General features: G+C 50.0%; 1 protein-coding gene across 4 annotated transcripts in view; it reads left to right on the plus strand.

The window, feature by feature from the left end:
• Positions 1–204: 204 nt before the first annotated feature.
• The window catches only part of Scnn1b (sodium channel epithelial 1 subunit beta), a 60164-nt gene continuing 34252 nt past the window's right edge, over positions 205–26116 (plus strand). The window contains exon 1 of one of the 4 annotated variants that reach the window (XM_006980337.4): positions 205–380. The gene's annotated coding sequence lies outside the window, so the exon portion shown is untranslated. Of the gene's footprint in view, positions 381–21775; positions 21801–26116 lie in introns of those variants that run through there. The other 3 variants (XM_006980338.4, XM_076551646.1, XM_076551647.1) reach the window with 3 other exon arrangements.

Consider the following 26116-nt stretch of genomic DNA (forward strand, 5'->3'; position numbering starts at 1 on the left):
CCCCAATTTGTGCAGGGAAATCTCAGCGCCAGTAGAACAGGGCTGCAACCAGTGACTTGTCACAGTGCGGTGCGTGTGATGTGCTCCAGCGAGTTGAGTTTCTGTAAGTGGTGTATGATGGTTATGAGGACACACGGAGGAAGGGATTTCTGCACCTAGCCAGGAGCCCGTGAGGTGGGTGGCCCTGGAGCTTGACGGTGCAGCTGACCAGGCTAACCCAGGCGGGCAGGCTCCGCCCGCAGGCGCTCCCGGGCGCTCCCCGCCCTCCGCGCTCCCTCCGCCTACAGCGTCCGGGCTCTACAGGTGACCCAGCGCCACAGCCACTCCGACGCCACCACCTTAGCTACCAGCACCGCAGACTCGAGCCGCAGCCTAAGCAGGTATGACAGCGACCCCCGCGCACGCGGACACGGGCGGTGACCGCAGTCTGGCCCCTGACAGCGGCCGAGAGCCGGCCACCCAGCCTCAGTTTCCCACCCGAGGGCGTTGGGGCGTCTGGCCGCCGCCAAACTCGCCATTGAGGAGACGGTGGGACTGGACCCGCTGGGGATGCAGGGAGGACAGAGGGAAGATTCGCTCAGCGGATCGGGGAAAGACCCAGCGAGGGTCGTACTCCTGTCTCGGCTGGAGGGAAGGGCAGTGGTCAAGTCCTCGCGCGGAATGGGCGGGGCGAGCTGTAGTTCAAGAGCCGACAAAAGCAAAACTAGAGCGCATCCCACGTCGCCATCAAGCAGCCCCGCCAGGTGGGCTCTCCTCTTCCACAGAGAGGAACCCGAGGATGAGGGAGGCGGGGGGTGAGGGGGTAGGGGGATGGGGGGGGCGGGGCGCGCACTCCTGCAAGGATCCCAGAGACAAGGCGCTGCGTGCAGATCTGAGCCCAGGCATCTAACCCCAGAGCCTGATTGTCACCTCCTCTGCCAGGCCAGCCAACTCTGAGGGACACCAATGTAAGAGGCAATGCTGGGGTGGAACCCAGATCCAGGTTCCAACCTACGCTGTCTTTCCACCATTCTGGGATTTTTAGCACACAGTTAATGTCTAGAGAATGTCACATGGCATAGATGTGCTGAACACAGAGGGGGAAACTGAGGCACAGGGTTTAGGGAGGAAACTGCAGTGTTTCCCACTCAAAAGCAATCTCCGTCAGTGAGGGGCTTAGAGCAGCCCAGTCTGGTGTAATCCTTGGGTGAGGCTCTGGAGAGTTCCGTGATGGGACATCTGCCAAGCAAACCAACACAAGGGACCAACCCCCTTCCTCTTAAACCTTCGAAGTCCTGCTCTCCCTGCTCTCTAAAGGTAACCACCATCTTCAAATGGAATATTTCTTCTAGACCTTTCTCAGCACCTACACATCATATATACAAGCCCTTAGGAAATACATAAAATAGTAAAGTGGTGGGCAGATATATAATGTTAATTGTATGATCTATCCACACCATTGAACAATAGTGACTTACCTTAACCCCATATATTCCTTCTAGAATCATCTATGTTACTGCATAGACGTGGAGCTAACATAAATTACCATTTTGGGGTCAAGTTCGAATTCTTGTTCTTTGTTCTCAACTAATTTCACAGGGTATGAATTTGGGGGACAAGGTCCCTTCTTTTCCATTGCATACCCAGAAGCCATGTATGCATACATTTGTAGACAGCCATGTGAATGCAAGTACACATTGACAAAAGACAGATTCCAAAGCACGCAGACATATGGACAGGTGAGCCCACCTTTGTGCTAGCTATCTGTGGTCAAGAACAAACCCATTTTCCTCTACCTGCAGCTTCCACTGAGTCCAAGGGCCAGGAAAGAGCCAGTCCTCAAGCTCTGCTGTCTGTGCCCAGTGGACAGAGATGGCACCAAAGAGCCCATTGAGGGGGCTCTCTCCAACTGCAGCCAGTGTCGTTCTTACTCTCCAGTAGGAGGCAGAGTGATTAAAAACCAGAGGACCCAAGTTCGGTTCCCAGCCCCCGTGTCAAGCAGCTCACAACCATCTGTAACTAGCTTCAGGGGATCTGCCACCCTCTTCCTGCCTCCAAGAATACTCACATACAGTGGGCAAACACAGAAAGACACATACATTTAAGAACCACAGGTTCTTAAACCAAGTGTCCAGTCTCCTGGTCGTGTTCCCCACACTTTCTGGGTCCAGATAACAGTGCAAGAAAATTATGTCCATCCTCAAAGGTATGATAGGGCCATCAAAAGTTTGCTGTAGCATGGCATGGTGCTACATGCCAGTAATCCCAGTGCTTGAGAGGCACAGGTGAACTGCAGGTTCGAGGCCAGCCTTGACTGCATAGCAAATGCTAAGTCAGCCAGAGTTTCATAGCAAGAGCTTGTCTCAAAAGACCGAAACAAAATAACAAGCAAGCAAGCAAACAGTTTGTTGGAATGTCTGATAACAGCCAGGCTAGCAAAATGCTAAAAGCAGAAATACTTCATTTTCAATTACAGCTTTGTCACTTCTCAGGTCAGGCAAATACACTCCTGTCTCTGAGCCACAGTTTTCATGTCTGTGAAATGGGCTTAATGATAACAGTCTTTCCAAACTGTTGAGTGTTCAATAGGATGATCCAATAAAATTCAGAAAGTCTTGTTCTGGGCAGGGGAGACCCTAAAATGGTCCTGTGCTGTAGGCAACATTGAGTTACCACTTAGGATCTCTTCCACACCTCAAGAGCAGCCAGAGTCCTGAGCACTGGATAGGAGCCAAGGAAGATATTTCTATCACAGAGTGCCAAGCCAAGCTCACATCAGGGTCTAAACATGCCATTGTTTAGACCTAAAAACATACTTTAAAAAAAAAAAAAAAAAGGTCCTATTGTGCATCCAGCCCCGAACTAAGATACAGAAATGACTTCTGGTTCTACCTTTAGAATACAGGACCCTGCTGAAGTCATAAACAAAGTCTAGGGTTAGGGAGTTGGAAAGATGGCCCAATGGTTAAGAGCACTGGCTGCTCTTGCGAGGACCCGGATTTGATTCTCATCACCTACATGGTGGCTCACAACCATCTGTGGCTCCGGTTCCAGGGGACTCAATGCCCTCTTCTGGTCTCTGTGAACACAAAGCACATACCTGGTGCATACATGCAGGCAAACACCCATGCACATAAAATTAAACAAATACATCTTTTATTAAAAAAAAAAAATAAAAAGAAAGCCTCCGGGCAGCCTTTATGAGGCTGTGTGTGTGTGTGTGTGTGTGCCTGTTCACATGCATTCATATCTGGTGTCTTCCTCCAGCCTGTCCACTTTTCTTACTGAGGCAGGGTCTCTCACTGAACCAGGAGCTCTCACTGATCTGGCTAGTCTAGACGGTGAGCTTGCCCCAGGATTCTGCCCCTTCCCCTGAGCACGGGGATAACAGATGGCTTCTACACCTCTATTATGTAGGCTCTGGGGTTGTGACCTCTGGTCTCACACTTGCACAGCAAACGCTTTATCCGCGGAGCCATCTCCCCAGCCCCACACTCTCCTTGGAAGGTGTGGGTGAGCTGGTCTGCAGCCATGGCCCGGCTGGTAAGAGCATGTATTGCTCTTGCAGAGGGCCTGACTTTGGTTGCCAGCACCATGTCAGGCAGCTCACAACACTTGGAACTCCATCTCCTGGGGATCTGACACCTCTGGTCCCATTGGGCACCAGTATTCACAAGCAGAGGCGGGAGGATCTCTGTGAATCTGAGGCCAGCCTGGTCTACTTAGGGAGCTCCAGACCAGCTTCTTACGTGGATGCTGGAGATCCAAACTCAGAAAGCACCTAGTCCATGGAGCCTCCTCTCCAGGCCCACACACAGACACACACACAGACACAGACACACAGATACACACACACACACACACACACACACACAATTTTTTTTAAAAAGTAAATCTTCAAAATTGTGGGTTAGTCCTGAGATTTTAAGCAGTGAGAGCTAGTCAGTTTCCTTTTAGACCAAATGGGAACCTCCAAGATCCTACAGTCCCCTAGAGACCGCCCCTTATTCCCCAAGAATAGCACAATAGAAAGTAACACCAGGACTCCAGAGCCATTTCTGTCTCCCAGGTGATTTAGATAAACTGTGTCACTTCGGGTCTCTAATTTGGCTCTTTTGTGACTATTTCCTTGTGGGGAACTGAGGTGATACACAATGCCTGCTTTGAAGGGTTATTTCAGGTATTAAATGAGTCAATACGCTTAAACCACTCAATTTCTGCCTGGATTACAGTAAATATGACCTCAGTACTCTGTGATAATGGCCATGTTAACTGGTCAGATCCTGTGACATTTCAAGGAAAGGCACAAAGAAGAAGGAAATCGCTAAGGGAGGTTTTGAAGGATGTACATGAGAAAGGAAGTCCACATATAGGAAACAGCCTTAGGGAGCCGGGGGGTGGTGGTGGTGCACGCCTTTAATCCCAGCACTCGGGAGGCAGAGGCAGGAGGATCTCTGTGAGTTCCAGGATAGCCAAAGCTGTTACACAGAGAAACCCTATCTTGAACCCATCCCCCCTCCCCAGGGTGAATCTCTGAGTTCAAGATCAGTCTGGTCTACAGAGAAAGTTCCAGGACAGCCACAGCTACACAGAGAAATCCTGTCTTGAAAAACCAAGAACAAACAAACAAAAAGCCAGGAGGCAAGCACCGCATGTTAGCTCACATCTTTAATCCCAGCACTCAGGAAGCAGAGGCAGGAGGATCTCTGTGAGTCTGAGGCCAGCCTGGTCTACGTAGGGAGCTCCAGGTCATCTTCTTACGTGGATGCTGAAGATCCAAACTCAGATCCTATGCTTGTGCAGAAAGCATCTAGTCCACAGAGCCTCCTCTCCAGGCCCATGTATTGGGTTTTAAATGAGAATTTGATTTTTAAAGCAGAGGCTGGAGTAACAAAAGAGCAACTCTATAGGAGCCCACATATATGAGGTCCTCAGGGAGCCGGCTGGGGAGGGTGTGGGCTGTTTCATGGCGCAGAGTCCCTCGTGTTAGTGGTGATGAAAGACTCTGGGAATGGACAGCAGTGCCAGATGCACAATGGCAGAAGTGTGCTTAGTCACCCCAAACTGTGTGCTTTAAACTGGTTTATGGTTTATGTTTTGAAACAAACGAGAAAAAGGAAATTCTTAGGGAACTTAGGGAACTGGGTATATGTAGCTCCATGGTAGAACACTTGCCTGGCATGGGCAAGACCCTAGGTTTGATTCTCAGCAACACACACACACACACACACACACACACACACACACACACACACACGGCAACAACAGCAAAATAGGAGCTTCGACTTCAGCTGTCCTGAGTTCCAGCCTTGGTTCTGACACTTCTCAGCTATGTGGACCCAACTGAGTGACTCTTTCCACGCTTCATTTCCCCACCTGCAAAATGGGGTAGGCAAAGTGCTGGCCTCGTAGGCCCTATACAAATACTAAGTCATTTTGTGCACACACGGGGCTCTGCTGCCTGGGGCCATCACGGGTCAGGCTCAGGGGAGCAGGGCGGCTGAAACCAGCGACTGGAATCAGATCCTAAGACTTCAGGTTTAAATTCTGCACAAGATGAGAGCCTGCTTGACTCCCAAAACCCGTGGGAGAAAGATGGACATGGTGGTACATGCTTGTAATCCAGCACTGGGGAGGTGGAGACAGGACGACCCCTGGAGCTCCATGGCCAGGCTGTTGGCCTAACCAGCAAGCCCCAGCCCCGGCTGGAAACCCATCTCAAAAAACAACAAAGTGGTCCACTCCTAAGGAATGGCACCCAAAATTGACTCTGGCCTAGACACACACACACACACACACACACACACACACACACACACACACACACACACACAGTGTGAAGAGAGATCAAGTCTGTATTTCCTATTATCACTGACTTTGAACAAATTAGAAATTATGGTTTTATAATGCAAAGTACAAAATGTTGAGTCAGATAAACTCTTGCCAGCTGTCTTACACACAAAATGCTGTGATTTTTGTCTTAATCACAAATTGCTGTGATTCTCGGCCTTGGCTAATTATCCCACACATAATCACAGAAATTCAAATCCAGCCCTGCCAACGTAGGCACCATGAAACTCGGGCAAGTCCCATAACCTCTATGTGCCTCGGGTTCCTCATCATAAACTGGAAATAAAGATTCTCCCCTCAAGATGGACACTCTGGGGGCTAAAGGGAGAAGCACTTACCCCAGTGATTGACCCACAGTAAATCCTGAATACATGGGTGTGATGTAACTAGTTCATTTGAAATGACCTTAAAAGAAGTTGTGTTTTGAGAGATGTTATTGTTTGCTTCCGTCCAGTACAGTTATATATGTATATTGTTACGAACATGCCAGCACAGGTGTATGGCGGTCACAGGACAATGTAGGAGTCAGGTCTCTGTTTCTGCTGTGTGTGAGTCCCGGGGATGGCACTCCGGGCTTGGCAGCTCTTTCCCACTGGGCCATCATGCAGGCTCCTATTTGTTTCCGTTTGGGAAGTGGACTCTACGTTAGTCAGGCTAGCCCAAGCCCTGGGATTAGAGGCGAAAGCTACCTCAAAGAGGTTATTTATTCATTTTGACACTAGAGATCCTTATCCTAGCTATAACTCTGAGTTTTCTAGAAGGTCATTTGTCACCAGACAGTGTGCAGGACCCTGGAGGCTCTGAGAGGTCCCCAAACTGCCCAAGGCCACACAGTAAAAACAGTCTGGGTTCAACTTTCTCCCTCCCTCACCCCAGCACCCCCTGACTGGGAGAATCTTAGGAGTGTGGCTGCAGGTTTGGAAATACCTGGGCAAGCCTGGCTGTTCCCTTCCCCGCTGACCTTGGGGTACAGACCTCAGGGACAAAGCTAAGCAGGCTTGCTGCTTTCCCTATATGTGTGGGGAGGGAGCTCATTCGAAGGTGTGGGCTCTGGAACGACTGATCTGGCTCCTCTTAGCACTTCCAGCAGACACTGATGCTCTGCCAACAAGATCCCATCCCATTGCTTGGGATTGCTGGCATTCTTAGACTGGTGAGTGTGTTTACGTATGTGTGTGTGTGTGTGTGTGTGTGTGTGTGTGTGTGTGTGTGTGTGTGTGTAGGTTGTTGCTTTTCCCTCTTTGAATCCTGGTGACAACATCCTCACACACAGAGCAGATCACCTCTGCCCCCTGCTCACACCACAGTGAGAAGCAGTTGGTCTCGGCCTGGGTGGATTGTGTTAGAGAAAGAAAGTATAGAAACTTGGGTCTGAGGCTGTGGATGTAAGGGCGGCCTTTGAAGGACTGCTTATGGATGAAACAAGTGTCAGGTAGCAAGAACATGCCTGGCATCTGGTAGGTAGTAAGTGCTCATCCAAGGGAGGCAAGAGAGCAACGGACAGAGAAGGCAAGCGATGAAGAGGAAGGGGAGGAGACAGAGAGGAGGGCAGGCAGAGGGGAGGCCAGACGTGCCAGACACAGCCCTGAGCCTGCTGGAACAGAGAGCCCTGGCTGTAGCACCCAACCCTCTGCATTGGAGGGAGAAGAGCAGGAGCTGGCACGGAAGGCTGCTGACTCCAGGGAGAGCTTCAGGATGGAGTGCACTCTCTGGGAGGCAGGGCCTCCACCTGCTGCGGGTGGGAGGGTCTTGGGGGCACCTCCAGGCACCAAGGCTTGCCCAGCTCCTTACTGCTTTCTCCTCCAGGCAGTTTGTGTAATACAGTCTCGGGGGCACCACTGAGGTTTCCCACCCTGGGATCTGGGCCAGAGTGCCTGAGAGCAGGCTTCGCAGAGTATGCTCCTAGGGCTGCCCCAGGGCTGACCTTTGGCAGACACACTGTCACTTATGCCTGGAACGCTGAAAGATCAACTTAGGACAAGGCATGCTGCGGAGGGTGCCAATCCCCCACCCCACCCTACCCTGGCTCTGGTGGCAGAACCTGGGGTTTCATGGGAAGAGGCACTCAGAGGTTGGAGACATCCCAGGCAGGAACTGAGAATGCTTCATATGCTGGGTACTATAACCTGCTTTGTAGGAATTTAAACCAGGGACTAAGTGAGGGTGTTTGGTTACTGTGGAAGCTAAGGCTCCAAGCTGATGTTCAGTGAACATCTGCAAAGTAAGACTGACGGAAGGGTGGGAAGGAGGTATGGCAGGAGATGGGCGCATGCGAATGTTCAAATAGACACTGAAAATATACCTGGAATAGTAGGCCATGGCTCAGCTCCCTGGAGCCTCCTCTGGCCCTCACCTGGAGATCCCCTTCCCATCCTCATCTCAATCTTGCAGCTCCCAAGAGGGCCTTTCCAGTAGGGCTGGCCTGAGGTGGACAGGATTGCTCCTGGTGGGGCTGGCAGTCTAACAGGCCAAAGCTCTTCTCTGGATACCCTCCAAGAGGCATCTCAGCTCCTCCTCAAAGGTTGCCACATTGCCCTGGAAACAGCTGTTCTGCTGACTTTCACTGTCGACAATGGTCTGAATGCAGATGAGGCCCCCGTGGCTTTCTCCCCATCAATACAGTAGCCACAGGCAGAGGTTTTTCTTTTTCTTCTGTTGGATGCTGGGGATTGGATCCTGGGTTTTGCGCTCAAACTGGGTTTTGCTGAGCATCTGCTGTACCCCCAGCCCAGGGCAGTGATGTATACTACATGCAAGCACTTGCATTATGTCACTGAATTCTTTTATCAGCCACAAAGGTGGGTAGTGTAACTCTCCATGTTACACACAGGGAAACTGAGTTTTCTCTCTGCACAAATGCATTACCACCTCACGCAGTCCTGTGAAACGGGTGGCCGAGGTGAACGGAATCCGAGAGGCTAAGTCACTTGCTTACTCAGGATCACTAAGAGCTAGCGAACGGTGAAGCTGGGGTTGGAAGCTGGGCAGTTTGGCTACAGAGGGCACTGTTTGCCTGACCCTGCCCTCTCAGATGCTGGGTGTCGCCTGAGCCACCAGGGTAGATGAGAAGTGGAATTTTTCCCTCTGGGACATGACTCTCGATGTCTGTGGGCCACCCGCAGCCAAATATAAGGTTTCAGCTTTTAGATCAACTGGGAATCGCCCTGTGTCATTGTGTGGGTTAAGATCTTGGTCTCCCCTAACCAAGACGCTGGCAAGTGTTAGCATGTGACTGCCACTCTAAGGTCCTTCTAATCTGGGGCACCAGCTCAGCCTCCAAATTGCCCAACAGTAGCAACTTCCTCTGATGGGATAGTTCAAAAGGGGAGGCAGGCAAAACAAACAAACAAACAAACCTAGCAAGGTGGAGAATGTATGACCTAGACTCCACGCAGGGAAAAGAGAAGCTAGACTTCAGTAGGGAGCTGAGAAGGCCACAGGGGCACAACGGTGCTGTCCTTTCTACCGTGGTAGGGCAGAACTCATGACTGTGCACATGCTAAGCAAGCATGCAGACACTGAGACCCACCCCTAGCCCTTCCTTCCTCCCCCTTCTTGTCTCTGATCTCAGGTAGGAGGGGGAAAGTATCTAGTAAGCCCCGGTGCAGTGGGACCCATTCTGGAGGTCTTTATGGAGGGGCCTTTATACTCATTGAGCAATGGCTGTGAAGCCAGCCATTACTGTCTGCATTTCCTCATCTGGTCTGCTCCCAATAACACTACCAGGGAGATGTGAACTCCTAGCACACACACACACCCCCATCACCATCATCATCATTACCCCTAAGCACCACTCCCACACCCATTATCATCTTTATCGTGTCCATCACCACCACCATCACCCCCATCGGCAACAGCAACATGGCCCACATGGCTTTTCAGACCCAAGGTCAAGGCCCAGTCTGAAGACAGACATACTCAGAGGACATGATGCATCTTGTTCCCTGGGAAAAAAAATAAGGAAGAATGTGGGCAAAAAATACCAATTCAAATCCTAACTCTTCCACTCTCTAACTGTGTGGCTTCGGGGAATTGACTCAATCTCTTTGAACAGAGATCTGATCTATAAAATGGAATGATTGCAATTCCTCCCTCTTGGGCTCATGGGAAGGGACACATAAGCTCATTCAGGTACAGCCCTGGCACAGGGCCTGGCTTGGATTGTAAAAGCAAAACAAATAGAGGAAAATACACAGGCCAGGGGAACAGTAGTTAAGGGCATAGCTCGAGGCTCTGGCTGTGAGTCAGTTCCCATCAGCTCTGGATTTCCAGAGGCAGGTGGAGCCCAATGTGAGAACTGGCCTGGAATAGGGTGGCATGCAGGGTGCCCAGCAGAGACCACCTAAGGGCTGAGCACAGAGCAGAGGGAGAGCTCCTGCCCAGATTGGGGCTGAGATTCCCACTGAATTTGTAATCTGCCCGGTTTGAGACAAGTCGGGAAGGATGCTTCTCCAGTTGAAGGCAGAAGTCCCAGGAAGAACCAATTACTTCCTCTCCCAATCCAAGCAGTTCCCCCAAAGCATCGGCACAGACCCTTCCCCCATCATACCCGGAGACATTTCCTTCTGGGCTGTTCTCTTTTTGAGGGTTTGTTTCTGAACAGCAATGAAGACAGCTCAGGGCAATTCCTATGCCAGTGAGTGGATCCTGAAAATCTTACCTCCAGCCTCCAGGGCTGCTATGCATAGCTACATGGGTTGTGTACTGCACAACTCCAAGATGTCATCCAACCAACTGCATTATGAATAGTGCCCCTGGAGTTATGAGGTACGCACAGCTTGCGCAAACAAACAGGGAGGGTCTGCCAGCCTCCTTCTCCTGAGCAGTATAGAGTGATTTTATCAGTTCCCAATACAGGCTCAAAGCAGAGTGTGGTTGCATGACTGTCTAGATGTCAATCAAGACCCAAGGAGCCCAGGTTTGCTGCTGCCCAAGCAGACCAAGCAGGTTTGTAGCTGACCTTGAGAAGTTTGTGCGTGGGCATTGTGGTGACTGGGGGTGGCAGAGGATTATAGATGGTCATTAAGATAGAGGACGAGGAAGCAGTGAGGCAGAGTGACCACAAAAGCATGCACTGCAGTTAGCTGTGGGCTCAAGTCCCTGGGTTCAATCCCCAGCATTGCCAAAAGGAAAAATCCTCCTAGTCTTTCTGTGGGACTTGAAGCAAATTACTTGACCTCTTTGTGTCTCTTTTTCATCTAAAAATATGATATATAATAATTCTCATCGAGATAAACTATAGAGGAAAGGAGGCTTGTGTGGTAGTGAACCTCTGATCACCATGCTTGCTGCACAGAACATTCATTTCAAGGTTCGGTGATGTCCCAGACAGATAGGGGGAGCTTTAGACACCTTTTGGAAGCAGGTCGCTGAAATCCTAAAGGGACCGAAGAAATCAGGGCCCAGTCTTGACACCTGTGGCCCAGAACCAGGTGGAGTCAAGCAATATTAGATTGTCTTTTCATGTCTTTTCAGCATGAATTTGTCATAATTCAGGGCGGCTATGGCAGCTGATGTGGGGTACAGGGACCCTAGGCCGAGGACAACCACAGAAGCCAGCCTACAGGCTGGGCCGCCAGTTGGCCAGGACTACAGTTCAGTGCCAAGCCCAGGATTGTGTGAGCGAGGGCTCTCCAGCCAAGCTGGATCTACCTTCTAACCGTGTAGCGTGTGAGCTAAGCATGGCCATCACACAGTTGAAATGACATCAAGAGCCTTACATGGTAGCCACACCTGTCGTCCTAGCATGGGAGGTAAATGCAGGAAGATGGAGTTCAAGGCCAATTGGGGTACACATTGAGACCCAGTCTCAGAGTTTAGAAACAAAGCAAAATGTTTTCAGTGCTTGCCTAACAAAACACAAATTCCCAGGTTCAATCACTAGCATCATATACAAATAATAATAATAATAATAATAATAATAATAATAATAATAATAATAGTGGTTAATCATCTTACTGTCTGGACCTTTACTAAAAGTGTATCATCCTTACTTTAGTCCATTTTCCCAAACTCTGCTGCAGGTTCTTGCTTTCTGGGGAATGTTGTCAACTCCAGGCTCACACCACACCCCAGACCAAGCAAATCAGGTGCTCTGAGGGCGGGGCCAAGCGTCACTGTTGTTTAAGCACCTGCAGGGGACCCGTCCAGGGAGATGGCTTTCACTGGTTCTTCTCCAGTTCTGTCTGTGTCCTTCTGCCCAGGACCAATACTGGTTCCCACAGAGCCATCCCAGGGGCTGGGGAGATCGCATGAACGGTGAAGCACTGTGTAAGCATGAGGACCGGAGTTCAATCCCCAGAACCCCTGTAAGAATGCCAAGACGTAGAAGTGCATGTTCATAGTCCCAACACTGGGGAGGCAAGGACAGGAAGAGCATTCCTGGAGCAGGCTGGTCACCAAGGTTAGCTTCATAGTAAGGACTGCGCCAATGAGAGACCCTGTCCCAAAGCAGGTGGATGGTGTCCCTGAGGATGACAGCCCAGGATGACCTACACACACACACACACTCACACGCACACTCACACACACATACACAGAGGGAGGGGAGAGAGAGAGACCAGATCACAATGCTCTTGTCTCTTAAGGCCTACACCACTGTATCTGAATTTGACATCATTCTTGTGGACGGGATCACAAGCTGATGTTCCGAATGCCTGACTGTGTGAGTCACATAGCATTTTTCCCTGGGATAGAAGATGTTGGGGAAAGCACTCAAGACCTTTGAGCATGCTAAGTGAATGCTCTACCACTAAGCTGTGCCCCCAGCCATAATCATTTCATTTCTCACCAAATCTCACTCGCACCTGGTTTTCTCTAAACATCCAATCCCAATTTCCAACAGTGGCAGTCTCCTGCGTCTGGCTGGTCTTTGTTTTGTGACATCATCCTTCCAGGAGAGCTTGAGACCCAGGAGAAATGAAATGGAACTTAGGCCAGGGTGGCTCCAATTCCAACCAGCACACAGGTCACCTGGAATCTTGTTACAATGCGCATTCTGGCTGGGGTGTATCTCAGTGCGAGGGCACGTGCCTTGCATGCTCGAGGCCCTGGGTGCATCCCCAGCATGGCAGAGTTAAAAGAGAAAGATTCTGTATTCATGGGTGACATCAGGTTTGGATTTTATCTCTGTGTAAAGCTGTCAGTCATTGTTCAGAGACCATCGCTGCTGTCTCGTTTCTTGGTTTTAGTTTTTGTTTTCTGACATGGCATCTCCCTAGAATGTCTTCCAATTTACTGGAGTTGTTGGTCTTGAAGTCTCCATCTTCCTGCCTCAGACTCTGGAGTGGCTGGGATTTATACACCCCACTCTGGTGTCATCCTTTACATGGAGAGACATTAAGCCAGTGAGTGATTCTTAAGCTTGAACATGACCCGGAACTCCAGAAGGTGCTTGAACTGGAGTTTCTGATTCAGGAGAACTGGGTGGGGTCTGAGGATCTGCCTTGCTGACAGCGCTCCCAGGGGCTGCAGCTACGGTCAGAAGGACAACCAGACTTTGAAAAACACCTCTCTCAGTCATGCACTGGGGCATTTAGCCCAGTGGCTCTCACTGAGCGGGTTGCCTGGAGGTCCCCAGAAGAAGTTTTATTCAGTCTAAGGCTCCCAGGTCTCCTAGAAGAGTGAGATCTTGATTTGCTTCTGTGGCCAAGCTGTGCTTTTGACCAGACCTGAGCGGTTCGGTTTCCTCAAGTCCAAACCCACAAGTTAAAGATATAATTGTTACCCAGAAGACAGAGTTTCTGTGGTCATGCGGTCTTCTTCCCCATTCCACGGCTTCTGCCGTGTGCAGTTCACCGCAGAGGGGTCTTGGAGGATAACACAGAGCAGCCTGTCAAATGCACGTCAGCCTCACCTCTGGGGACCTCAGCTTCAGGCCTGGAGCTATGGGAGGGAGGGGACAGGCGCCGCCACCCCTCGGAAAACTGGAGCCACCGCAGTTTTGGAGACAAACTGGGCCCAGTGCCACCCTCCACAACTGCCTTGATCAAGATTGACCACCCAGCCCCCAACTGGTTCCCGAAGGCCTTGAACTTGAGAGGGCTGGCAGGCAGGTCTGAACAGGGGAGTGAGCTGTTGGAAGTCAGCGTAGAACTGCTGACTTTTCTTCCTGGATGGGGGCACTGACTACCTTGGTGTGGGGGTAGGGGTGCTCCTACAGCTCTGGAAACCAGAAGTGCCAGCCCGTGGTGGGGGGAGGGGGAGGGAGGGACATTAGTAGAACGGCATCACTGTTCACTTAAGAAGGCAGGTGCGCTGGCACCTTTCACTTGGTTTCTCTTGTCACAGCTGGGTGACCCTGAGTGGCCTTCTGTGCTGGAGGGGTGACAATTCCTTGCAGGCTCGAGGATTAAATGAGATGATTAAATGAGATGGTGTCATGTGATAGTTCCTGGTACATGCTAGGTGCTCAGCAAATGTTGCTACCACCACAGAAGGACAGATGGGAACTATGATTTCACTCTGCAAACAGCCTGAACGCCACTTCCCTACCCCGCCTCCCTACACCCTGACCTCACACCCCCACCCCAAACCCCCGCCCTGGCCCTACTCATGCCTCTGTGCCCTTTTGCTCACAAGAGTTGGCTTATAATGAAAAAGCACCTATTTGCCCCACACACACACAAATATTCATTGCAATAGCCAATCCATATTTAAGTTCTTAACTCACTGTTCCCACCCAATGCTGTCCTATATTAATAGAATATGATGAACAAACATGAACCACAGGAGCAATTAAACGTCGAGGACGGAGCCCAAGGCTTGGCACGTGCTAACCAAGTGCACCTGCAGTGCCAAGCCTTGATCTTTGAGACGTGGAACCCTGGCCAGCTATGAGCTCATGATCCTCCTGCCTCAGCCTCCCAAGTGCTGGGGTTAAAGGTGCATGTCACCACACCCAGAAATATATTTTATTTTCAGTTGTGATTTAAAAGCCAAACAAAACCAAACCTGTAACATACAAATGGTCACCTCTTTTATTTTCAGGGCTGGGGATGGAACCCAGGGTCTCTGGCATGCAGAAGAAGGTTCCACGTAACCCTAACCCCATCTTAAATCGCTGTATCTTAAATTTTTTTTTTGAGACGGGGTCTCACTATGTAGCCCTGGCTGGCCTCAAACTCACAGAAATCTACCTGCCTCTGTCTTCTGAGTACTAGACTTGAAGGCATTTCTATCACACCCAGCAAACCACTTTTTAAAATAAATTTCCTAATTATGTAATTCATTTTGAGGTGTGTACACATGGGCCACAGTGTGTATCGGAGGAGAGGACAACTCTGGGGAATCAGTTCTGTCCTTCTACATACCGGATCCAACAGGTTTCAAGGCTTGGCAGCGAATGCGCTGACCTGCCAAGCCATCTTGCCTGCCCGCTTTAAGTCACTTTTGAGCACACCGTTCAGTGACGTTCACACTGTGCTCAGAACTCTCAGTGTCTGGCCTCCCACTTTCACACCGTGGCCTTAGGGACTAGAGTGTGTCCTACACCTGTGGCGTATCTCAGTTCCACAAGGAACGTCTCCCATGCCCAGCAGCTGCTGTGTGATCAGGGCTACCCAAATGGCTTGAAGGCCCTGCTCATGGAGTGGGGCTGGGAAGCGGCTGGGCCTGGTCTGCTGACTGGCCTAGGGGGGGTGGGGGGAGGGGTAGGCTCCAGTGGGCTGAAACAGGCAGCAAGGGGACAGATCGGAGTCAGGGAGACTCATCTGAGAGGAAGGCTTGGCACAGAGCCCTGGGATTCTGTAGGGAGATAGATGATCCCTCCTCCATCTTGTGTTTGCTGGTGGCTCTGACAAGATCCCATTACATCTCTGAGCTTCAGTAGGCCCTTCTGCAAATGCAGCAGTGATAGGTTCTCCGTTTTCCTGCCTTTATTTCCATGAGGCAGTGCATGCCAAGAGTCCTTGGCACTGTGCTGAGCAAACGCTGGCTTTTGTAATTACCGGAGGGAAGGGAGGACAAAAACGTGCAGCAGCCGCTAGGTTTACACTCTTAATCTGGGAGACTGTGCTAGAAAGGATGGCTGTTGGAGATGGATTCTCCCAGCTCTAGAAAAGAACACTCGGATGCTGGGTCCACTTCCCTGAGGCTAGACTGCCGAGGAATGTGCCCCTTCCTCCACATACACCCCCAAAAGCTTCCTACAGCTCCCATTGGCTGCAGAGCAAAGGCCTCACAGGCTTTCCAGCAAACACATGTCTTCTGTTTCCTTCAGAACTCGGGTTCAAATCCCAGCTTGCCACTTGCTGGTCACCACCTTGTGTCGTTGGCTCGTCCTTTCTGTGCCCTGGTTTTCCCACCCATAAAATGAGGTAGAAGTAGCACCCTTGCCATTGAGTTGGTAGGAAAATTAGCTCCTACATATGATGAAGCATAGCATGGTGTGTGGCGGGGAGGGAGAGAGAAGAGAGGGGAGAGAGAGTGAGAGCGCATTCTAGAGAGCTCTGAGCCCCCTTTCTTGCTTCTTTCCTGGAGTGCCTCCCCTGATGAATTCTTGACATCTGCCCAGATCCATCTCTCCATGCCAGCTCTTCCAGGAAGTCCCTCACAAATGACAGTCACCGTGACCTTTCTGAGGACTAACCTCTCCTCTTGTCGCTTTATCAATCTGTCTCACAGCATGGCTGTCTGGCTGCATCATCTCTGTCTATCCTACCGGGAGAGAAGTGCTGGACTGTATACAGTAGGTATCCAGTACATGCTTGTGGGGTTCAGGGCTGGGGAACAGGTTGGCACACAGGTTTTGAGGACTGTTTAGAGGTAGAGGTGTGTGTGTGTGTGTGTGTGTGTGTGTGTGTGCCTATGCCACGTGTGAAGGTCAGAGGACACCTTATGGGAGCAGGTTCTCTCCTTCCATTCTGAGTCTCAGAGACTGTACTAGATCATCAGGTTAGGTGACAAACGCTTTTAACTGCTGAGCCACCTTGTTGCTCTCTCTCTCTCTCTCCTTTTCTCGCCCCCTCCTCTCCCTCCTATGTTTTCTGGAGACAGGATCCCATGTAGCCCAGGTTAGTCTCAAACTCACTATGTACCTGAGGATGACCTTGAACTACTGATCTTCACACCTCCACCTCCGGGGTGCTAGGGTCACAGGTGTGCACCACAGCTCGAAAGGTGCTTTTTCTCTCAACGTTCTGTAAGTCCCCCCCAGCACTGTGTGTGGAGCTGGGTGTGAGGTCACAAAGGGGAAGAGACGCTTGCCTATCTCCCTCCAGCACCTGGCACTTGCCACTGTGCTGTGGGGTGAATCGCGTCCCGCCCCCCAAACTGAACCTCTAGCCCTAGGATGTCTATACTTGCAGTGGGGCCTTTAAAATGGTGATTAAATTTTAAGAAGAAGCAGCTAGAGAACTTGCCTCCGAACGAATGATGCCGTTGTAAGAAGAGGGAGCATGGATACAGAACAGGGCCTTCCTGCACACAGGCAGAGGACCGGTTAGAAGAGCAGAGCAGTCACAGTGGAGCCAACCCCACGCCGGCACCTTGACCTTCCACTCGAAGCCTCCAGACAGTGAGAAAATGCATTCTGCCGTCTGAGCCATGCAGCTTGATGCCTTGTTAGGGCAGTCCTGGCTGGCTGAAGGAGATGAGGGAGAGAGGACCAGTAGGCAGGGGGGTATAGGGGAGGTGGGCAGAGAAGACAGCTGAAGAGCCAGCCCTCTTGACTCTGAATTGGGGAGAGGAGAACGGGGACTCATCCTTCACACCCAGTGGGAATGCCTTCTGCTGGGACTGACATATTATTTTATTCCAAACAAAGGCTTCCAGAACTTTCTGTGGATGGGATGCACTCTCATATTAAGCCACCCACTTTAGGAGCCTTTTCCCATTTCTTATTTAAAGGCAAATTGGGAGTGGCCAGATGGCTCAGTGGTGCTTGCTGCCAAGACTGGTGACCTGAGGTCCATCCCTGGAACCTACACAGTGGAAGGAGAGAGCCAGATTCTGCAAGTCGTCCTCCTGTAGTATGCATGTACCCCATACAGTAGTTAATTAGTAAATTGTAAGAAAAAAATTACAGGCAAAAATGTAGCTGGGGTGGTAGTGCACACCTATGAAACCAGTCCTTGGGAGAAGGCAGAGACAGAAAACGTGCTGTTAGCTCGAAATCCAGGCTGTGCTACCGAGTGAGCCCAGGGCCAGGTAGAGCTACATAGTGAAGCCTGATCTCAAAAATCCAATTGGGCCCTGTAGGATGCCTCAGTGGGTAAAGGCACTAGCTGATAAGCCTGATGCCCTGATCTCAATCCCCTGTGCCCACACAGCGGAAGGAGAGCACCAAGTCCTGCAAGTTGTCCTCTGCCCTCCACAAGCATGTTGTAGCACATGCACACATGTACACACACAGGCACACACACACACACACACACACACACACACACATGCACACGCACACGCACACGCACATGCACACACGCACCTTTCCCAGGCTTAGCTGATCTTATCCTCTGCAGTTGCCTCCAGCCAGGACAGGGAGGGGAGGAAGCAAGCAGATAAAAGCAGCCACATTCTTCCCTTCCAGCCTGCCCTCAGTCAGCACGTGACACTCCACCCACCCTGGGCAGGTGGCCGCTTGAATGAGTGAGGGCAGGGCCAACGGCTTGGGTGCTTGCCATGGGTGCCCCCAAGTCATCCATCCACTGGGACCAGATGACAGGGCTCCTGGCTCTGGGCCTGGCGGAGGAGGTGTTCTCCCACAGACTGGGGACTGCACAGGATAGGGTGCCGGGTGATAGGAAGAGCAAACAGCCCAGAGATGGAGGACATCAGTGTGGAGGGGCCCGCCACAGTCACCTCCTCTGAAACCCATCTTTGTCCCAGCCAGTTCTCAAGAGGCAAGGCCAGGGTCGCCTCCAGAGACCAGACAAGGCTGGAGGTCCTGGGTAGGCTCTGCCAGTTAACAGAACATCACTTCTGTTTGGTTTCTCTTTGAATTGAAAATAAATTACAAAGTAACAAAAACTGGGGTAAACAGGGACAAATATTAGAACATAAGCTGAAGTGTATGCCCAATCTTATGTTCTTTTGTGAACCCACTTGGCCAAGTAATTGAAACTTGATCCCAAGCAACCCAGGTGCTCACTGGACCACTCCCTGAGCCCCTCAATTCTAGGAAGTCATCAGAAAAATAAGAGTTTTCTGGGCTCTGTGGCGCATTCCAGTAATTCCAGCAGCACTCAGAAGGCAGAAGAATTACCATGAGGCTGAGGCTAGCCTGGGCTACGTAATGAGTTCCAAAACAGTCTGGGCTATGTAACTAGATATTTTTTTTTATCTTAAAAACAATACCATCAACAGAAAAAAATACCAACAGCAGCAATCAAACTAAATTTCCTGCTGTCTTCCACATTTCCCCCTAACAACCAATTTTTTTTCAGACACAGTCTTCCTTTCAAATCCATGGGGCACTGCATCGAGGGCCTAAATCCTCACTATTCAGTCCCTTATATGAAGTGATTCAGGGTTGCTTACCTTATTGTTTAGGGAGTGATGATGAGAAGCGTTCATGTTCAGGACAGACACTGCTTAAAAATAAATCTGATCTGAGATTGCTTGAGTCCATAGATGAATACAAGAAACCAACCGTATTTTTACCTGTGTTGGAGAGATGGGGAAGGAGAGAGGGTGCGCGGGAGCCATGCCATGCCCAATGGCGGTCAGAGGGCCGCCTCTGGGAGCCTGTCCTCTCCTCTGCTTTCTCTGAGAAAGACCACTCTGGTTTCCCTTGCTGTGCTGTATAGTCTAGGCTAGATGGCCCAAGATTCCAGGGAAGTCTTTCGTCTCTGCCTTCCATCTTGCAGTGGGGGTGCTGGGATGACAGGGCGCAGGCCACCTACGTCTGGCTTTTTTTACGTAGGTTCTGGTCACCAGGTTTGTACTCCTGAGCCATCTTGCTGGCCCTAACTTTTATCATCCCAATTCTCCGAGTAGTAACGCTGCCTGGAGTCTTCTCCCACACTGCTACAAAAACAAGAATGTGCTCGCTTATTATGTTTTGTGATATAAACAATATATGTCCATCATGGGAAAGTTGTAAAATACAGACAAACTAAAAATATTATTCTTAGTAACCCAAGCTCTTGCTTCTAAGAGGTAATCATAGTAAACGCCCTGGTTAATACCATCTCAGATGATCTTTTTCCTGTATATATATATATATATATATATATATATATATATATATATATATATATATGTAATCCTGCAGGTTGTTTTAATCTGGGCATGGATGGGACTGGGTCTCACCATGTAGCCCAGGCTAGCTTAAAACTTTCCATCAGACTCCTGAGAACTGTGATTACAAGTGTATATCACCATGGCCAACTCTATAGATGCATGTGTGTGAGTGAGTAAGTGAGTGAACGAGTGAGTGAGTGAGTGAGTGAGTGAGTGTCTTAGTATGCTTACATGTGTAGCACATACATGTAGCATGTAGTGATAAAGGACAACCTTGACTATCATTCCTCAGGTTCCTCTACCTTTTGGGTTGAGACAGAGTCTCTCATTGGCCCGGAACTTGGCCAAGCAGACTTGACTAGCTGGCCATCAAGTTTCTAGAGCTCCACCTCCCGTTGCAACGTCTCAACAGGGGTGACGAGCATCCACCCCCATGTCTGGCTTTTTATGTGAGTTTGGGGATCAAGTCCGGGTCCTCACACTTACAAGGAAAGTGTTTTACCAAGGAAGCCGTCTTCCCAGACCCCACAGATTATTTTAAACAGTAATACTTAATCATCCTCCCTAATGACCTCCAGTATTCCTCTGTGTGTCTGGACTGTGTATGGCATGCCAGGCTCTTCCAGTCCCAGCACACACTTGTTTTTCTCTCCATGAGCATCGGCATTGTTGTAGAAAGTCTTGACAGAGAGGATGGGACTGCCGTGGGTGTGGTCACCTTTCTAGACCCAGTTGTGGAACTTAATCACCAGGTACCCAGGGAAATGACAGATGTTTCCTTAAAAGGCCATTCAAGGAAGGGCTGGGACGCCGCTCAGTGACAAGTGCTTCCACAGCATGCTGAGGTCCTTGAGTCTTATTGCAGCGCCTCCAGAAAACCAAACGTTTTCTGAGCCTGATATGATGACCTATGACCATAACTCTAGTACTTCAGAGTCCGAGGCACAGGAAGATGGCATCTGCTAGGCCAGTGTGGGGACGGGGGACAAATGGGAATTCAAGGGCTAGGGATATAGCTCAGTAGTAAAAACTTGTCTAGCATGACACAAGAATCTGAGTTCAAGCTCCAGCCCTGGTGGGGGCAGGGCAACCAGTTAAGTCTTTCTGGCAGCTGTGGCCATTTGATGTCTTAGAGATTGGGAACCTCAGTCTGGCTTGACTGGGCACATATCAAGCTGTTCCTGGAATTGAGGCCTATGTAATATAGACCTAGGCTGGGTGGTAGAGAAACCTACAAAACAGGTCAGGCTAAGATCCACCAGGCACGGCCACTCAAGGGGCGGGGTCAGTACGTCGGGCAACGAGGCGTCTTATCTAATCTGGTGAGTTAGAGAAGACAAGGCTCGCTGCTGAATGTGTCTGCCAGAGAGAGGGTACTGGTGGTTTTCAGATAGCACACATGGCACTGTTTCTCATCTCGTTCATAATTATTTGTGTTGAGGTGGACTAGAACACATATATAATTAGTGACATCCAACCTGTGATTTAGTGGATATTGTTGCTTAGAACAAAGCTGAAGTGGGTATTTAAGCAAAACCAGGAGTGAGTCAACTGAAGGAAAGATATTAAGTAAATGACAGCATAATTGGTTCCCAAAGGCAGCCCGTATCATATCATGATGACCGGGCTCAAAGACATCCTTGTGCACGAAGCAGCCAGTCTCCGGGAACAGGAAGACAGGAAGCTGACTTTGTTAATGGCACTCTGACCACTTCTGTCTACAGAGATAACCTTATGGAACTCTTCAGCCATTCTGGGGACTAGACTACAGAAGCCAGAAGATTCCAGAAGTGAGCAGTCAGCGCAGATGTGCTGCCCACACTGGTCTAGTTTTGTGAATGCAGAACTCCTGCCTCACGACTTGGGGCAAACGCCTCTGAGGTGTGAGCTGAGCTTTTCCCTTCCCACACTCCGGGTCTAGTGGTTTTTGGTTTGGGTGGGTTGGGAGGGGGGGTTGTTTTGTTTTTCAGACAAGGTCTTGCTATGCAGCCCAGGCTGGCTTCAGATTTAATTCTTCTGCCTCAGCCTCCTGGGTGCTAGACGTGGAGGCATCTGCTGCCACCACATCTATGTTTGAAGTTAGGATTTTTGTTTGGTTTGTTTGAACTCACAACATAGCCAAGGCTGGTCCTCCTATCTCCATCTCCTGAGTGCTGGGATCACAAGTCTTCACCTCCATGTCTGTCCTTGAGGTGAGATCTTCAAGTGGATCTACATATTTAAGATTTTTCTTTAGAGTTGGACTGTCACGTTGGCCTGTGAGGGGTTCCAGTCACTCCCAACTGTTGCTGGTGACATTGTTCTCATACTATTCTAATGCTCCTGGGCCTTTTGCTCTAAGCTTTTGGCTAGAGCTGGTAAAAGTGACTCTGAAAACAGATGGTACTTGGTCACCAGAAAGGAGGGTCACTGGATCTGGGCCCCCAGGATGTCCTTACGTCTTCGGAAAGTGCAGCTTGTCACTCCTGATCACTTCTTTTGTCATAACTTTCACTGGTGAGCCAGTGAGCTCCCATTATAATTAATGTTACTCTCTAATAACACTGCAATTAGGAAGGCGGCTGTCTGGCACTTTTAGCGATAACTAGGAAAGGACACAGTGAAATAACATGATGGGAAGAAGTTGCTTTAAAGGATTGGGGAGGGAGAGGGAAGAGAAAGAGGAAAAAGGAAAATCAGGAAGGTGGAGAGCGAAAGAGGGAGAAAAGAGGTGGATTTAATGACCGGACAGAGGTGTGGTGTTGTGTATGGCTTGGGAATGCTTTCCCAAGAAAAGCTGAATAGATTTTAAATTATCAGAGTCAAAAATTTAGTTTCAATCTGGTCCCTGGATGAAAAATATTTATTAGAGACTGTATCAAACTTTGAAATCAGGAAAAAGACATGACTGCCCTGCAGTGACTGGAACTTGGCACAGAAGCCCGCTCCGTGCCGCACTTAGACCTGGGCTGTGGCTTGCACCTGCCGGCCACGCCCCCCCCCCCAGCCTGTCAAACACTGACACTCCCTCTTGCCCTTCATTTGACATCATTTACCTATCACCACAACAGTTACATTTCATTTGTCTCACTAGCACGATGCCAGACATCCCCTTAACCATTGCCCATTTCTTAAATTTATCTGTTTAGGTTTTCTTTTCTTTTCTTTTCTTTTCTTTTCTTTTCTTTTCTTTTTTAGACAAAAATCTAAGCACCTCAGGCTGGTCTTTAAATTGTCATATAGATGAAGATGATCTTGAACTCCTGATCCTCCAGTCTCCACCTTAGTGGTGGGATTACAGGCACCAGGCATCACACCTGGCTCCTGTGTCCACTTTAAACACTGCACTGCCCTTTTCTTTTTGTGTTTGGAAGGGCAGTATGGCCTTTCACTTGCCTAGGGCCTTGAGAGGATAAAAGCCAGCAGGAAGAGGTGTGCATAGGATGCTGGAAACCACATACTGTCCCAAACACCCTGGGATGGAGGCATAATATTGTCTCCACACCTCAGATAAGGGAATGGAGGCACAGAGACATCGTGTAGCTTCCCAGGGTTGCACAAGTTTCCTGGATCCACACCCAAAGCTTGACAGGACTCTCGATAAGCTTTTCCTGCAAGTTCTGTCTTTGCTATATTATTCTCCCTCTTGGAACCGAGGGATGGGAATCTTTCTCATTTTGAAAATATGGCCATGCTCATCCAAGAAGTGCTGACTGTGGTTCTTGGCAGAGGCCAGCATTTGGCAGCAGCATCCAGGTCCCGCACGGTACCTTAGAGCAGCCAGGAGAAAGTCATCCTTTTGGGGGTGCCAGAGCTGAAGACTCACAACCGGGCCGGTGGGACTTGGGCTGCACTTGAGCTAACCATCTCCTCTCTCCCATCTTGCAGCACAGCACGCACCCTGTGTGGGGTGATTAGGGGGGAAAACAGGTGTAAGCATCCATCTTTGAGGGTTTAGAGATCGTGTTCTTCTCGTTCCCAGGAACATCTGTACATATGGTGTTGAACAAATCTTGCATAGAGAGGTGCAGGCCTTCATAGGAGCTGGAAGGAGGCCAGAGCAGGCATGAAACAACTAGATCCTGTGGCTTCTGCTTTCTGTGTGGGGCTTGAGTGTGTGCATGTATGTGGAAGCTGGAGGTTGATGCCAGGAATCATCCTCAGTCACTCTTCCACCTTATTCAATGAGGCAGAGTCTCTCAGCCAAACCCAGAGCTCACTGATATGGCTACGTCCCATAGACAGCTTGCTCTAGGAATCTCCTGCTTCTGCCTTCTGAGGCTAGAATTGCAGGTGGACTGCCACGCCCACTTGGCATTTCCATAGGTTCTGGAAATCCGCACCCCAGCCCTCAAGTTTACACAGCTATCACTTAAGCACCGAGCCATCTCCCCAGCCCAAGGAAGACAGTTTTGATTTGACAGGGAGGAAGGGAAAGTGCTAAGCCCTGAGTCATGTGCAGGATGTTGCAGGGTTTTGAAAGGGTGCAGAGGAGCGTGTGCAGGGTGCGGTTCTCTGACCCTCAACATACTGCAACCAGCCTTTTACAGGAAGCGCGGAGCCCTGCTTTGCCAGCTCTGCTCAGGCTGCTGAAATAAATGCCAGCATCTTGGTGGCATATGAAGAGCAGAGGTTTATTACAGTTCTGGGGTGTGGAAGTCTAAGATCAACGTGCTATCTGGTGAGGGTCTACTCTGTGGTTCACGGGAGCCTTCTTTTCTGCATGCCATCCTCCCATGAATGCCTCCCTCAGCACCCCGGAGTGAACAGCAACCATCGTTCTGAATAACTCTGTTCCTAGTGTGAAATGATGATAAGGACAATATCAGTTACCACCCCTGACATCTACCTATCCCATGTAGCAGCTCACTGAATCCTAACAACCCAGAAGGCAGAGACCATCATCCCCACTTGCAAAGGAAATTAAGACCAAAAGAGTCTGTGTTAGCTCTCAGCCACTGATAAAATCCCTGAGACAATTAACTTAACAAAGGAAGAGTTTCGCTGGGCTCACTGATTCAGAGCATTCAGTCACGGTTGCCTGGCCCTGCTGCTTTCTGCCTGGTATAGTTGGTATGACAGAGGAGGCCTGTTCAGTGGCCAGGAACAAAGAGAGGGAAAGGGAGGGGCTGGAGTCCTGGTATCTCTTTAATGTGGCCCCAATGGCCTACACGGAGCCCCACCTCCTCAAGGTGCTGCCATTTCTCAATAGCACCACAGGCTGGAGACCAAACCTCCTCTTTGTGGCTTTCCAGGGGGCATTCAATATCTAAAGCCATTTTTATCATGGACTGAGCCCTTCTCTAAGGATACAGCAGAATCACCCATAAATGTACCACCTGCCTCTGGATAGGAACAGAGGTCATCATGTAGGACGTATATATTCGGTGGAAATCTCTGATGCCCTCTGAGGGTGTTCCCTTGTCATGATAAATGAGGGGGTGACCCCATCATCACCCCATTGCTGGATGAGACCATAGAGCACCAATGGCATGCTCCTCAGGTGCAATGCTACCCAGAGGCCACCCCAAAATGTCAGCTGGAAGCCCAAAGGACATTCCCATACCATTCATGAGTATGGCCATTGCTTCAGTACTTCCAGAAAGGAGAGTGGCCCGCCCATGACCTGCCACAGAGGGCAGAGAAATGACATCAGTGTGGCATGACCATGTGTTAGCATTCCAGAGCTGGGATAAGTATCAGTTAAAGTGTTTCTGTGCCAACACTGACTGGACTTCTCCTCCATCACAGTACACAGAAAATGAGGTAGCAGCATCATGAGCTGCATAGGGCATAACTACAAAGGGCAGGCTGGGAGCAGGGCTCAGAGCTGCATAGTTTGCCTAGCATGCCCAAGGCACAGGGTTCCATGCCCTGCCCCACAGAGAGACAGTGAGAGGGGGAACCAGAAAAGGCAATGTATGCTATTGGATTGAGTCCTGAGCAAAAAATAAATAAGGATAGACATCAAATAAAAATAGATAGATAAGCCGGGCGGTGGTGGCGCACGCCTTTAATCCCAGCACTCGGGAGGCAGAGCCAGGCGGATCTCTGTGAGTTCGAGGCCAGCCTGGGCTACCAAGTGAGCTCCAGGAAAGGCGCAAAGCTACACAGAGAAACCCTGTCT

This window comes from Peromyscus maniculatus, chromosome 1 (assembly GCF_049852395.1).
Source record: "Peromyscus maniculatus bairdii isolate BWxNUB_F1_BW_parent chromosome 1, HU_Pman_BW_mat_3.1, whole genome shotgun sequence".
Lineage (NCBI taxonomy): Eukaryota > Metazoa > Chordata > Mammalia > Rodentia > Cricetidae > Peromyscus > Peromyscus maniculatus.